At 34.0% G+C, this 14,928-nt stretch overlaps 1 protein-coding gene across 5 annotated transcripts in view; it reads left to right on the plus strand.

Moving 5' to 3' along the window:
• The window catches only part of SUPT3H (SPT3 homolog, SAGA and STAGA complex component), a 451,548-nt gene that overhangs the window by 131,633 nt on the left and 304,987 nt on the right, over nt 1-14,928 (plus strand). The gene's annotated exons all lie outside the window — the stretch shown is intronic.

A 14,928-nucleotide genomic window follows, 5' to 3' on the forward strand; every position in this document is an offset into this window, starting at 1 on the left:
TGATTTTGATTGTGTATATATGTGTGTATTTAACTAAAATGTTTAGCTGCATGTCCCTAAAAAGGCATTAGAAAATAAACCAATTTTACTGTAACAATTTAATTATAGGTATTTGAATGAAAATTTTACTCTGCTCTTTTTGGTGGTAAACAGTCATCACCAATACAATAAGCACTTGGATGATTTTCTTTAAACTTATGATTTTTAAATAAACAATTGGTTTAGTAAAATAAATATGTTTATATATATATAGATGAATACATAATAGAGTTTTTTTTTTTTCCCTGCACCAGTGACAAAACTTTTAGATACCATTCAGAGTGTTGAATTTTTTTTTTCTGTTAGGCAAGGCCATAAAGCATTGTTCTCCTGGAGAGAGGGGCATGTATGTATGTAGTTTGCAAAATATAGAAGGTGGCTTATTTATTTGCAAGATGGAAAAATTGTATATATTATATTTGTAATACAGACTACAAAATATAAAGTTTGACAGTATATTTTTGATTGTTAAGTCGTGTCAGTTGTGAAAAAACAGACACAGGCTATGTAAAGACCTACAAGTGATCAGTAAGAATTTGTTCTTAATTTCTAATACATGAATGAACTGGTAAAGGAAGGTGAAGACTCTGATGTGTGACCTGGTATTTTAAGTTTCTAATGTGAAACAGATAGATGATCTGTTCAATGTTTGTGTAAACAAAGACCTATTTTATATAAGACAAAATAATTAAAATTTCAAGAGCCATATATAATTAATCAGTTCTTATGAAACTAAAGTTAATTTTTTTGTTGTTTGCCAAGGTCTTCTAGTCTGTATGAGGGCTCACTTTTTCTAAAAATTCTATATAATAATCTTTGGTTAGAATTCCTGATATAGCTTATGACCTCCTATAGCCTATTGGCAGACCTTTTCTATGAAAGCTAATAGGAATACATTATCTTATTCAGTTTTGTTCAGCAATCAAGTATTTATTGAATTTGTACTCTTAGCTAGACTCTGGATATAAGAAAATGAATTTGGTACAGTGTCTTAATATTTAACTTGATATTACTGGTCTTGTTTTTTATGATACAGTCTTGAAATATTAAATTTCTTTGATAAAAATACCCAAGATTATTAATAAAAACAATCTATTTTAAAATTTGAAACTGCATGTTAAAGCATCATATTTTATTTAGGACTTCACACAATTTCTGATCATGGCCTGTTTACAAACATTAGATATTTATATTAAGGACCAATGAGCATTTTTTTTCAGGTCATGTGAATTCTAAGAATTTATTTGCCAAGTTGAAAAAAGTCTGGTTTCTATTTGTTACAAAATGACGAGATTTTTATCTCACTTGGAAATCTTATAATTTATAATTTATAGATTCTTTGTAAATAGTAGAGTTTGTGTTTGTGTGTGTGCATGTGTGGAAATAGAGCAAGGCAGAGATAGGTGCAAGAGAAAAGAAAGAATTTACTAACCATGCTGTCATGGTTTCTTCTGACCTTCATAAAGTACAAGAGATACTTGCAAGTTTTTTTGTACTCTAAACAGTGCCCTTTGATTTGGATTTAGGAATGCTCCATAAAATGCTTTTTCTTAAATAAGAATTTCCCCTTGTAATATTGTCATCAGTAGCTTATAATAAAAATTAACTTATGTTTTGCTTGCATTGTTGTTTATACCATATATACATAAATGATCTCTCTACAGAGCAAATTACACTTGTATTGGGCAATAAGAATTTTGACTGGCACCCCCCCCCGCCCCCAGCTTTTCAATTAAAGACCATAATTACTTAGGATTTTACTTATTTATCTTTGACTCTTTTTACCGATTCCTCTGACTCCCGCTTCCCACCTCTGGAAAGCAACAGTCTGTTCTCTATATTTATGAGCTTAGATGGTTGGTTGGTTGGTTGGTTGGTTGGTTGGTTTTTTAAGATTCCACATGCAAGAGAGATCATATGGTTTTTGTCTTTCTTTGTCTTATTTAGCATGATGCCCTTGAGGTCCATCCATGTTGTTGCAAATGGCAAGATTTCATTCGTTTGTAGGGCCAGATAATATTCCATTGTGTATATATATACCACAGTTTCTTTATCCATCCATCAATGGAAACTTAGGTTGCTTTCATATCTTTGCTACTGTAAATAGTCCTGCAGTGAACATGGGGATGCAGTATCTTTTCTAATCAGCGTTTTAATTTTCCTTGGATAAATATGTAGAAGTGGAATTGTTGGATCATATAGTAGTTCTATTTTTGATTTTTTGGAAGGAACCTCCATACTGTGTCCTGTAGCGGCTGCATCGATTTACATTCCCACCAAAGTTGCACTAGAGTTCCCTTTTCTTCACATCCTTGCTGAGATTTGTTGTTTCTTGTCTTTTTGATAATAGTCATTCCAGCAGGTGTGAGGTGACACCATATTATGGTTTTGATTTTTATTCCCCTGATAATTATTGATATTGAACATCTTTTCATGTACTTTTGTCCATCTGTATGTCTTTTTTGGAAAAATGTCTATATTCAGATCTATTGCCTATTTTTAAATCACAGCTCTTTGTTTTGTTTTGCTGTTAGGTTGTATGAGTTATTTATATATTTTGAATACTAACCACTTATCAAAATTGGAAATTAACCCCTTATGATTACGTATTATGTATATTTTCTCCCATTCACTAGGTTGCCTTTTCATTCTGTTAATGGTTTCCTTTGTTGTGCAAAAACTTTTTAGTCTGATGTAGTTCCACTTTTTAATTTTTGCTTGTGTTGTTTTTACATTTGACATCAGATTCAAAAAAATCTTCAAATCCTGTGTCAAGGAGCTTACTGCCTATGTTTTCTAGGAGTTTTATGATGTAAGGTCTTATGTTTAAGTCTTTAATCCATTTTGAGTTAATTTTTGTTTATGGTGTAACATAGTGGTCCAGTTTCATTCTTTTGCATATGGGTATCCAGTTTTCCCAACAGCTTTTATTGAATAGGCTGTCCTTTTCCCATTGTACATTCTTGGCTCCTTTGTTGATTAATTGACCATAGAAACATGGGTATATTTCTAGGCTTTCTATTTTGTTACATTGATTTGTGTGTCTGTTTTAATGCCAGTGCCATACTGATTTGATTGCTATAGATTTGTAATATAGTTTGAACTCAGGCAGCATGATGCCTCCAGCTTTGTTCTTTCTCAAGATTGCTTTGGCTATTCAGGGTCTTTTGTGGTTCTATACAAAGTTTAGGATCATTTTTCTGTTTCTGTGAAAAGTGCCATTGGAAATTTGATCGGGATTACATTGAATCTGTAGATTGCTTTGGGTTGTATGGACATTTTAATGATACTAATTATTCTAATCCATGAACATAGACTAGCTCTCCATCTTTTTTTTTTTTTTTTTTTGGTCTCTTCTTTAGTTTCTTTCCATGTCTTCTAGATTTTAGTGCACAGTTTTTTCACCTCCTTCACTGAATTTTTTCTTAGATATTTTATTTGTTGTGATGCAATTGTAAATGTGATTATTTTCTTAATTTCTCTTTCTGATACTTGGTTATTAGTGTATAAAATGCAATTGGTTTTTTAATATTGATTTTCTATCCTGCAACATTACTGAATTTACTAGTTCTAACAGTTTTTTTGATGGATTCTTTAGGGTTTTCTGTATATGACATTTCATCTGCAAATAATGATAGTTTTACTTCTACTATTCCAATTTAGATGTCTGTTATTTCTTTTTCTTCCCTGATTGCTCTTGTTAGGATTTCTAATATTATATTGAATAAAAGTGATAAGAATGGGTATATTGTCTTGTTTTAATCCTAGATGAAAAGCATTCAGCTTTACACCTTTAAGTATGTTAGCTGTGGGCTTGTCATATATGGCCTTTATTATGTTGAGATACATTTCCTCTATACTTGCTTTTTTGAGAGTTTCTATCATAAATGAATGCTAAATTTTTGGATTTTGAATTTTGTCAAATGATTTTTCTGCATCTGTTGTGATGATTATATGATTTTTATCCTAACTTTTATTCATGTGATATCACATTGTCTTAATTGCAGCTGTTGAACCATCTGTGCATTCCTGTAATAAATTCCAGTTGATCATGGTGCATGACTCTTTTAATATATTATTGAATTCGGTTTGCTAATATTTTGCTGAGGAATTTTTTTCTCTCTCTTCATCTGGGATATTTGCCTCTATTTTTTTTTTTTTTCTTGTGGCCTCCTTGACTGTTTCTGGTATCCTCGTAATGCTGATCTCATAAATTGAGTTTGGAAGAGTTCCCTCTTCTATTTTTTGTAAAAGTTTGAGAAGGATTAATATTAATTCTTCTTTGAATGTTTGGTAGAATTCATCAGTGAAGCCATCTGGTTGTGGACTTTTTTAGTTGCGAAGTTTTTGATTACTGATTCATCTGTCTCCTTACTAGTAATCAGTCTATTTGGATTTTCAGTTTTTTCATGATTCAGTCTTAGCAGGTTGTATGTTTCCAGGCATTTATCCATTTCACATAGGTTACCCAATTTGTTGGCATTGTAATCATACATAGTGGTCTCTTATGATCCTTTTTATTTTTGTGTTATCAGCTTTAATATCTCCTCTTTTATTTCTGATTTTATTTATTAGAACCCACTCTCTTTTTCTTGGTGACTCTAGCTAAATGTTTGTCAACTTCATTTATCTTTTCAAAGAACCAGGTCTTACTTTTCTTCTTCTTTTCTATTGTCTTTTTATTCTCTATTTCACTTATTTCTATGGTAATCTTTGTTTTCTTCCTTCTGTTAACTTTGGGCTTAGTTTTTTCTTCTTTTTCTAGTTCCTTGATGTGTAAAGATATCTTGTTTGAGATGTTTTTTATTTCTTGAAATAGGCATCTATCATGATCAGCTTTCCTCTTTGAACTGCCTTTGCTGCAACTCATTAATTCTGGTAGTTTATATTTCCATTTTCATTTGTCTCAAGGTTAATTTTTGATTTCTCTTTTGATTTCTGTTTTGATACATTGGTTGTACAGTTTTATATTGTTTTTAATCTCCACATTTAAAAATTTTCCAGTTTCCTTTGTGTAATTGATTTTTCATTTCATGTTGTTATGGTTAGAAAAGATGCTTGATAAGATTTCAGTCCTCTTAAATTTATTTATATTTGTTTTGTGGCCTAGCATGTGATCTATCCTAAAAAACATTCCATGTGCACTTGAGAAGAATGTGTGTTCTGTTGCTTTTGAATTGAATGTTTTTTTAGATATCTTTTAAATCTATCTGGTCAAACATATTGTTTAAGGCCAGTATTTCCTTATTGATTTTTTTCTCTGGATGGTCTATCCATTGATGTAAGTGAGATATTAAAGTGCCCTCCTATTATTGTATTGCTCTGCTTCTCCCTTTAGATCTGTTGCTATTTGTTTTTTATATTTAGGTGCTCCTATGTTGGGTGTATAAATATTTACAAATGTTATATCTTCTTGGTGGATTGATCCTTTTATCATTATATAACACTGTTCTTTGTCTCTTAATACATTCTTTATTTTAAAGTCGATTTTGTCTAAGTAGCACTGTCCCAGCTTTCTTTTGGTTTCCATTTGTATGGAATATCTTTTTCCATACTTATACTTTCAGTCGGTGTGTGTCCTTATATCTAAAATGAGTTTTCTTGTAGGTGGCATATAGATGAGTCTTGTTTTTTAATCCATTAGCTTTATTGGAGACCAGTGTTCATATATTTACACATATATGTTTGTAGGTATCTTTCTGGTGTGTGTGCATCTGTGTGTGTGTGTGTGTGTGTGTGTGTTTATGAATTTGAATCAAAAGTTTCAAAGGGCAACACTTATTCCTAACTACACATACATTCAATTTGATATTTCCCTTTTGAAAAACTGATGATCACGGTCCCCTAATGATTCATAACCTGCAGTGTTTGAGAAACACTGTTAAAGAGTATTCTTTGGAACCCTATCAGTATTATTTCTGCTTTTGTCCTGGTTTCTATGGTAAATACCTTTGTCAAATCTAAGATATTTGGGCTGGTCACAGTGTCTTTTTATATGGCTTAAAGAGTAAAAGAGTGGGATACATTTTCTCAGAATTTTACGTTGCTCATGTTTGCCTGTATTCTAGAATATTGGAAGTCAGAGTTTGTTTTTTGGTATTTTTTTGATTGTTTTAAACCTTACAGAATTTTATATTTCAGCATTAGCATATACGTTTTAGCTAAAATTTCTCTAGTAGGTATCTAACAGTGTGAAGTGGTGAGTCATAATCAACAAGCTATTAAGTGTATATGTACCTTTTATTCTCAAGGATAACCATTTTGCTCTGATTAGAAATATTAATTCAGAAATATATTGAGTGAGTTTTGCTTTCTTATGTGATCACATCTTATAAAATGTATAAAATATTTCTTTCCTGAGACTCAGGGTTAAGAATACTTATTTAAGCAGTTTTAATTTATTAATAACTATCTATGAGAAACAAAAAATATTGCCTAATTATTCACCATTGTGAGGCTGACTTATATGAGTTATAGTTAAATATACTACTTCAAATTAAAATTAAAGATCAAATAAATTTAAACTTATTCTTTGAAGTAATTAAAACTGACATGATCTCAATTCCCCATTCTTATTTCAAAGCACATACTTCTTACATTTAGTCAGATTTTTGCTTTTCAAACACTTTTGTATTTATGAAATGCTAGTAAATGAGGAGGTTTTTCTTTTTTTCTCACAAAGTTAATATTAGAACCAGGACCTATTATGTCATAATTAGAACAATGACTTTTCCTTTTATCAGAATGCTAAGAGAATTAACTTGACTAATTTAAACTGAGTAAGAGTTCAGATATCTGCCTGCAAAAGTTATTAAAAATGTCCTGGGAATAACATTTCTAAAAAATCTAAATAGAAGAGATTTAGAGAATGGGAATGCTGGACTAAGAGATAGGTGAACTTATTACTGTGTCAAAGCTTTCCTGTGAATTAATGTTACCCTTTTGGATGTAGCAGTCTCTATGACATCAGTTTACTCAATAAATTAAGTGAACATGAGGTGGCTGTGATAAAAAGTGTCAGGCACATAGAGCAGGTGTAAAACTTGATGACATCAATTAAGACACTAGGGTTTTAAATATGTTTTACTCTATGACCTGAGTCGTTTTAAGCCTTGGAAACTGGGAGTCCAGGGATAATATTCCATCTTATTCTGCTATAGTAAATGACAAAACTATTTAAAAATTGGTCTTACTGTGGAATTTATGACATTAAAAATAATAATTTCATACAATTTGAATGTAGATAACCTTTTTCTTTATTTAGCAATTTAAAAAAATTAATTAATTAATTTTGGCTGCAACGAGTCTTAGTTGTGGCACATGGGATCTTTGTTGCTGCATGTGGAATCTTTTTTAGTTGCGGCATGTGGACTCTTAGTTGTGGCATGCATGCAGGATCTAGTTCTCTGACCAGGGATCAAACCTGGGCACCCTGCATTGGGAGCATGGTGTCTTACCATTAGACCATCAGGGAAGTCCCAAACCTTTTTCTTTCTTGAAATGCTTGGTTTCATTTTATTTTATTGCATTATTTAAAATTTTATAGTCTTTACCTTTTTTTTTTTTAACTTTTTATTTGTTTATTTTTTACAATAAACTCATATATTTAGAGTGTACAATTTGGTATCCCAGTCTCCCAATTGGTTCCCTCCCCAGCCCTCCCCACGTTCCCCTTTGGTGTCCATATGTTTGTTCTCTACATCTGTGTCTCTATTTCTGCCTTGCAAACCAGTTGATTTGTACCATTTTTCTATAGTTCACATATATGTGTTAATATACAATATTTGTTTTTCTCTTTCTGACTCACTTCACTCTGTATGACAGTCTCTAGGTCCATCCATGTCTCTAAAAATGTCCCAGTTTCATTGCTTTTTACAGCTGAGTAATATTCCATTGTATGTATGTACCACATCTTTTTTATCCATTCATCCATTGATGGACATTTAGGTTGCTTCCATGTCCTGGCTGTTGTAAATAGTGCTGCAATGAACATTGGAGTGCATGTGTCTTTTTGAATTATGGTGTTCTCTGGGTATATGCCCAGAAGTGGGATTGCTGGGTCATATGGTAGTTCTATTTTTAGTTTTGCAAGGAACCTCCATACTGTTTTGCATGGTGGCTGTATCAATTTACATTCCCACCAGCAATGCAAGAGCGTTCCTTTTTCTCCACACCCTCTCCAGCATTTACTGTCTGTAGATTTTCTGATGATGCCCATTCTAACTGGTGTGAGGTGATACCTCGTTGTAGTTTTGATTTGCATGTCTCTAATAATTAGTGATGTTGAGCAGCTTTTCATGTGCTTCTTGGCCATCCGTATGTCGTCTTTGGAGAAATGCCTATTTAGATTCTCTGCCCATTTTTTGATTGGGTTGTTTATTTTTTTGATATTGAGCTGGATGAACTGTTTATATATTTTGGAGATTAATCCTTTGTCTGTTGATTCATTCGCAAATATTTTTTCCCATTCTGAGGGTTGTCTTTTCGTCTTGCTTATAGTTTCCTTTGCTGTGCAGAAGCTTTGAAGTTTCATTAGGTCCCACTTATTTATTTTTGTTTTTATTTCCATTATTCCAGGGGGTGGATTTAAAAAGATCTTGCTGTTATTTACGTCGAAGAGTGTTCTTCCTATGTTTTCCTCCAGGAGTTTTATAGTGTCTGGCCTTACATTTAGGTCTTTTATCCATTTTGAGTTTATTTTTGTGTATGGTGTTAGGAAGTGTTCCAATTTCATTCTTTTACATGTAGCTGTCCAGTTTTCCCAGCACCACTTATTGAAGAGGCTGCCTTTTCTCCATTGTATATCCTTGCCTCCTTTGTCATAGAGTAGTGGACCATAGGGTATCTCTGGGCTTTCTATCCTGTTCCATTGATCTATATTTCTGTTTTTGTGCCAGTACTATACTGTCTTAATCACTGTAGCCTTATAGTATAGCCTGAAGTCAGGAAGCCTGATTCCCCCAACTCCGTCTTTCCTTCTCAAGATTGCTTTGGCTGTTCGGGGTCTTTTGCATTTCCATGCAAATCGTAAAATGTCTTGTTCTAGTTCTGTGAAAAGTGCCATTGGTAATTTGATGGGGATTGCATTGAATCTGTAAATTGCTTTCAGTCATATAGTCATTTTCACAATGTTGATTCTTCCAATCCAAGAACATGGAATGTCCCTCCATCTGTTTGTGTCATCTTTGATTTCTTTCATTAGTGTCTTATAGTTTTCTGAGTACAGGTCTTTCACCTCCTTGGTTAGGTTTATTCCTAGGTATTTTATTCTTTTTGTTGCAATGGTGAATGGGATTGTTTCCTTAATTTCTCTTTCTGATCTTTCATTGTTGGTGTATAGAAATGCAAGAGATTTCTGTGTGTCAATTTTGTATCCTGCAACTTTACCAAATTCATTGATTAGCTCGAGTAGTTTTCTGGTGGCATCTTCAGGATTTTCTATGTATAGTATCATGTCATCTGCAAACAGTGACAGTTTTACTTCTTCTTTTCCAATGTGGATTCCTTTTATTTCTTTTTCTTCTCTGATTGCTGTGGCAAGGACTTCCAAAACTATGTTGAATAGTAGTGGCGAAAGTGGGCATCCTTGTCTTGTTCCTGATCTTAGAGGGAATGCTTCCAGTTTTTCACCATTGAGAATGATGTTTGCTGTGGGTTTGTCATATATGGCCTTTATTATGTTGAGGTAGGTTCCCTCTATGCCTACCGTCTGGAGAGTTTTTATCATAAATGGGTGTTGAATTTTGTCAAAAGTTTTTACTGCATCTATTGAGATGATCATGTGGTTTTTATGCTTCAGTTTGTTAAGGTTGTGTATCACATTGATTGATTTGCATATATTGAAGAATCCTTGCATTCCAGAGATAAACCCCACTTGATCATGGTGGATGATCCTTTTAATGTGTTGTTGGATTCTGTTGGCTAGTATTTTGTTGAGGATTTTTGCATCTAAATTCATCAGTGATATTGGATTGTAATTTTCTTTTTTTGTAATATCTTTGTCCGGTTTTGGTATCAGGGTGATGGTGGCTTCATAAAATGAGTTTGGGATTGTTCCTTCCTCTGCAATGTTTTGGAAGAGTTTGAGAAGGATGAGTGTTAGCTCTTCTCTAAATGTTTGATAAAATTCACCTGTGAATCCATCTGGTCCTGGACTTTTGTTTGTTGGGAGATTTTTAGTCACAATTTCAATTTCATTACTTGTGATTGGTCTGTTCATATTTTCTATTTCTTCCTGATTCAGTCTTGGAAGGTCATACTTTTCTAAGAATCTGTCCCTTTCATCCAGGTTATCCATTTTATTGGCATACAGTTGCTTGTAGTAATCTCTTATGGTGCTTTTTATTTCTGCAGTGTCTGTTGTAACTTCTCCTGTTTCATTTCTAATTTTATTTTATTTTATTTTATTTTTTTATTTTTATTTTTTTATTTTATTTTTTTGGGGGTACACCAGGTTCAATCAACTGTTTTTATACACATATCCCCATATTCCCTCCCTTCCTTGACGCCCCCCCCTCGATTCCCCCCCACCCTCCCTGCCCCAGTCCTCTAAGGCATCTTCCATCCTCGAGTTGGACTCCCTTTGTTATACAACAACTTCCCACTGACTATTTTACAGTTGGTAGTATATATATGTCTGTGCTACTCTCTCGCTTCTTCTCAGTTTCCCCTTCACCCCCCGCCCCCTCGCATACCTCGAGTTCTCCAGTCCATTCTCTGTATCTGCTTCCCTGTTCTTGTCACTGAGTTCATCAGTACCATTTTTAGATTCCGTATATGTGAGTTAGCATACAATATTTGTCTTTCTCTTTCTGACTTACTTCACTCTGTATGACAGATTGTAGTTCTATCCACCTCATTACATATAGCTCCATCTCATCCCTTTTTATAGCTGAGTAATATTCCATTGTATATATATGCCACATCTTCTGTATCCATTCATTTGTTGATGGGCATTTAGGTTGCTTCCATGTCCTGGCTATTGTAAAGAGTGCTGCAATAAACATTATGGTACAAGTTTCTTTTGGGATTATGGTTTTCTTTGGGTATATGCCCAGGAGTGGGATGACTGGATCATATGGTAGTTCTATTTGTAGTTTTTTAAGGAACCTCCAAATTGTTTTCCATAGTGGCTGTACCAACTTACAGTCCCACCAACAGTGCAGGAGAGTTCCCTTTTCTCCACACCCTCTCCAACATTTGTTGTTTCCAGACTTTGTGATGATGGCCATTCTGATTGGTGTGAGGTGATACCTCATTGTGGCTTTGACTTGCATTTCTCTGATGATGAGTGATGTTGAGCATCTTTTCATGTGTTTGTTGGCCATCTGTATGTCTTCTTTGGAGAAATGTCTATTTAGGTCTTCTGCCCATTTGTGGATTGGGTTATTTGCTTTTTTGGTATGAAGCTGCATGAGCTGCTTGTATATTTTGGAGGTTAATCCTTTGTCCGTTGTTTCATAGGCAATTATTTTTTCCCATTCTGAGGGTTGCCTTTTAGTCTTGTTTATGGTTTCTTTCACTGTGCAAAAGCTTTTAAGTTTCATGAGGTCCCATTCGTTTATTCTTGATATTATTTCCATGATTCTAAGAGGTGGGTCAAAAAGGATGTTGCTTTGATGTATGTCAAAGAGTGTTCTGCCTATGTTTTCCTCTAGGAGTTTTATAGTGTCTGGCCTTCCATGTAGGTCTTTAATCCATTTGGAGTTTATTTTTGTGTATGGTATTAGGAAGTGTTCTAATTTCATTCTTTTACATGTAGCTGTCCAATTTTCCCAGCACCACTTATTGAAGAGGCTGTCTTTTTTCCATTGTATACTCGTGCCTCCTTTGTCAAAGATAAGGTGCCCATATGTGTTTGGGCTTACTTCTGAGTTCTCTATTCTGTTCCATTGATCTTCCTTTCTATTTTTGTGCCAGTACCATACTGTCTTGATCACTATGGCCTTGTAGTATAGTTTGAAGTCAGGAAGCCTGATTCCACCAACTCCATTTTTCCTTCTCAAGATTGCTTTGGCTATTCGGGGTCTTTTGTGTTTCCATACAAATCGTAAGATTTCTTGCTCTAGTTCTGTTAAAAAATGCCATTGGTAATCTGATCGGGATTGCATTAAATCTGTAAATTGCTTTGGGTAGTACAGTCATTTTCACGATGTTGATTCTTCCAATCCAGGAACATGGTATGTCCCTCCATCTGTTTATGTCATCTTTGATTTCTTTCATCAATGTCTTAAAGTTTTCTGCATACAGATCTTTTGCCTCCTTAGGCAGGTTTATTCCTAGGTATTTTATTCTTTTTGTTGCAATGGTGAATGGGAGAGTTTCCTTAATTTCTCTTTCTGCTCTTCCGTTGTTAGTGTATAGGAATGCAAGAGATTTCTGTGCATTCATTTTGTATCCTGCTACTTTACTAAACTCATCAATGAGTGCTAGCAGTTTTCTGGTAGAGTCTTTAGGGACAGACTACACTTTCTTCTCAAGTGCACACGGAACATTTTCCAGGATAGATCACATCTTGGGTCACAAATCAAACCTCAGCAAATTCAAGAAAATTGAAATCATATCAAGCATCTTCTCAGACCACAACGCCATGAGACTAGATATCAATTACAGGAAAAAAACTGCAAAAAATACAAACACATGGAGGCTAAACAATTCACTCTTAAACAACCAAGGAATCACTACAGAAATCAAAGAGGAAATCAAAAAGTATCTAGAAACAAATGACAACGAAAACACAACAACCCAAAACCTATGGGACGCAGCAAAAGCAGTTCTAAGAGGGAAGTTTATAGCAATACAGTCCTACCTTAAGAAACAAGAAAATGATCGAATAAACAACCTAACCTTACACCTCAAACAACTAGAGAAAGAAGAACAAAGAAACCCCAAAGTGAGCAGAAGGAAAGAAATCGTAAAGATCAGAGCAGAAATAAATGAAAAAGAAAGGAAAGAAACCATAAGAAAAATAAATAAAACTAAAAGCTGGTTCTTTGAGAAGATTAACAAAATTGATAAACCATTAGCCAGACTCATCAAGAAAAAAAGGGAGAAGATGCAAATCAACAGAATTAGAAATGAAAAAGGAGAAGTCACAACGGACACCTCAGAAATACAAAACATCATGAGAGACTACTACAAGCAACTATATGCCAATCAATTGGATAACCTGCAAGAAATGGATACATTCTTAGAAAAATACAATCTTCCAAGACTGAACCAGGAAGAAATAGAAACCATGAACAGACCAATCACAAGTACAGAAATTGAGGCAGCGATTAAAAATCTCCCAACACACAAAAGCCCAGGACCAGATGGGTTCACAGGCGAATTCTATCAAACATTTCGAGAAGAGTTAACACCTATCCTTCTCAAACTCTTCCAAAATATTGCAGAAGGCGGAGCACTCCCAAACTCATTCTACGAGGCTACCATCACCCTGATACCAAAACCAGGCAAAGATGTCACAAAGAAAGAAAACTACAGACCAATATCACTGAGGAATATAGATGCAAAAATCCTCAACAAAATACTAGCTAACAGACTGCAACAGCACATTAAAAAAATCATACACCACGATCAAGTGGGGTTTATCCCTGGGATGCAAGGATTCTTCAATATACGCAAATCAATCAACGTGATACATCATATCAACAAATTGAAGGATAAAAACCATATGATCATTTCAATAGATGCAGAAAAAGCTTTTGACAAAGTTCAACATCCATTTATGATAAAAGCTCTCCAGAAAATGGGCATAGAAGGAAATTACCTCAACATCATAAAAGCCATATATGACAAACCAAAAGCCAACATTGTTCTCAATGGAGAAAAACTGGAAGCATTCCCTCTAAGAACAGGAACAAGACAAGGGTGTCCACTCTCACCACTGTTATTCAACATAGTTTTGGAAGTGTTAGCCACAGCAATCAGAGAAGAAAAAGAAATTAAAGGAATCCAAATTGGAAAAGAAGAAGTAAAATTATCACTCTTTGCAGATGACATGATACTATATATAGAAAACCCTAAAGACTCTAATTTTATTGATTTGAGTCCTCTCCCTCTTTTTCTTGATGAGTCCTGCTAGAGGTTTATCGATTTTATCTTCTCAAAGAACCAGCTTTTAGTTTTATTGATTTTTTGCTATTGTTTTCTTTGTCTCTATTTCATTTATTTCTGCTCTGATCTTTATGCTTTCTCTCCGTCTACTAACTTGGGGTTTTGTTTGCTCTTCTTTCTCTAGTTTCTTTAGGTGTAAGGTTAGATTGTTTATTTGGGATGTTTCTTGTTTCTTGAGGTAGGATTGTATCGCTATCAGCTTCCCTCTTAGAACTGCCTTTGCTGCATCCCATAGGTTTTGGATCGTTGTGTTTTCATTGTCATTTGTCTTTAGGTATTTTTTGATTTCCTCTTTGATTTCTTCAGAGATCTGTTGTTTATTTAGTAGCATATTGTTTAGCCTCCATGTGTTTGTGTTTTTTACAGTTTTTTTCCTGAAATTGATTTCTAATCTCATATCATTGTGATCAGAAAAGATGCTTGATACAATTTCAGTTTTCTTGAATTTACCAAGGCTTGATTTATGACCCAAAATGTGATCTATCCTGGAGAATGTCCCATGTGCACTTGAGAAGAATGTGTAATCTGCTGTTTTTGGATGTAATGTCCTATAGATAATTATTAAATCAAGCTGATTTACTGTGTCATTTAAAGCTTGTGTTTCCTTATTAATTTTCTGTGTGGATGATCTGTCCATTGGCATAAGTGGGGTGTTAGTCCCCCACTATGATTGTGTTACTGTTGATTTCCTCTTTCATAGTTGTTAGCATTTGCCTTATGTATTGAGGTGCTCCTATATTGGGTGCATATATATTTATAATTGTTATCTCC

This window comes from Hippopotamus amphibius, chromosome 11 (assembly GCF_030028045.1).
Source record: "Hippopotamus amphibius kiboko isolate mHipAmp2 chromosome 11, mHipAmp2.hap2, whole genome shotgun sequence".
NCBI classification, from domain to species: domain Eukaryota; kingdom Metazoa; phylum Chordata; class Mammalia; order Artiodactyla; family Hippopotamidae; genus Hippopotamus; species Hippopotamus amphibius.